Here is a 1,752-nt window from a genome sequence, read left to right as displayed (position 1 = left end):
AAACCAACCTCTTTTGCAACCACGCGTGTCGCCCTCTGCAGGAATTCAGATAGAATGCAGGTTTAAGTTACTTCCGCACTGGTTGCACTTTTCGAAACCGGATGCTCTGTCCACTTATTTTAACGGTCTATGCACAAAGCGCGCGCGCGCGCGCGCACACACACACACACACACACACACACACACACACACACACACACACACATGGAACAATGATGTACTCTAGTAGGACTTTTTTACTTCTTTTGTTGACATTCTATACTATTACTTTAAAAAAAAAAATTTTTTACATGATCTACTATGGCGTTTTTATCACTTTTTTCTAGATACTATGCAATGACTGTTACATGAGTTATTTGGTGGGATAGTGGGTCGCACCAAAAATTAAGCACTGCAGAAAGTTTGATTCCCAGTCCAAGCTGGCCCTTTAATTGTGGAGTTTGCATGTTCTTCCATACTTTCTCTAGCGTTTGACTTTTTATAACTTTTTTTGACACACCATATATTACTTTATCATTTTTTCAACATACTAGACTATGACTTTTTTATCACTAATTTCGACATACTGTACTATGACTTTTTTTCGACATGCTATACCATGAACTTTTATCACTTTTTGACATATTATACTCTGACTTTTTATCACTTTTTTGACATGCTATACTGTGATTTTCTATAACTTTTTTTGACATACTACTGTATAATATGACTTTTTTGACATACTATAATATCACTTTTTAATCGCTTTCATTGACATAATTTACTATGGCTTTTTTCAACATGCTATACCTTGACTTTTTCACTTCTCTTACTAATTGGAAGACAGAAGCTTGAGTGGTTATATCTAATTCAAGTTTTAAAGTCCAATTAACTAAGTACAATAGACATATATGCCAAAAATATAAATATTTTAGTCAGGTCAGATAGCCAAGAGTGATGAGAGAATGAATGGGAGTCAGAAGGTTACGTCTTCCATTCTTATTTCAGTAAGTTTTGATGTCAAATACACTATGGAAAAGAGTCAAATATAGGAAAAAATGTACTTCTCTGTCAGGTCAGATACCATAGAATAATACGAGAATGTTTGGAAGACAGAAGGTTGTGTGTTTTTTTAACAATATACTGACTTTTTATAACATACTATAGTGTGACTTTTTTATCACTTTTTTCGACATACTATGACTTTTTTGACACACTAAATTTACTTTTTTATCACTTTTTTGATACTATGTCCATCATACTATTGAAAAGAGTCAAATATGGAAAAAAAACATGTACTTTTCTGTCAGGTCACATCGCGTAGGATAATAAGAGAATATTTTGAAGATAAAAGGTTTTGTTTAAATCTTACACAGTGTGATACTTTCAAAGCCTACTTTACAGGAATAGATAAAGAGAAAAGTAATACACCTCAGTAGGATGTTTTTCCAACATACTTTACTAGGACTTTTTTTCAACATACTATCGTGTAACTTTTTATCACTTTTTTGACATAGTATACCATGACTTTTTTTCAACATACTATACTATAGTATGTTGAAAAAAAGTCATAGTATGGACCAGCACCTGGTCCATACTCTGAATTTTTATCCGAATTTGCAGAGTTTCTGTCAAACCTAGTGCTAAAAACAGACAAAGTTATTATTGTAGGGTATTTTAATATTCATGTGGACAATGAGAATGATAGCCTTAGTACTGCGTTTATCTCTCTTTTAGATTCTATTGGCTTCTCTCAAAGTGTTCATAAACCGA

Source organism: Etheostoma cragini, chromosome 12 (assembly GCF_013103735.1).
Source record: "Etheostoma cragini isolate CJK2018 chromosome 12, CSU_Ecrag_1.0, whole genome shotgun sequence".
Classification (NCBI taxonomy): Eukaryota; Metazoa; Chordata; class Actinopteri; order Perciformes; family Percidae; genus Etheostoma; species Etheostoma cragini.
This window is presented reverse-complemented; position numbering follows the sequence as displayed.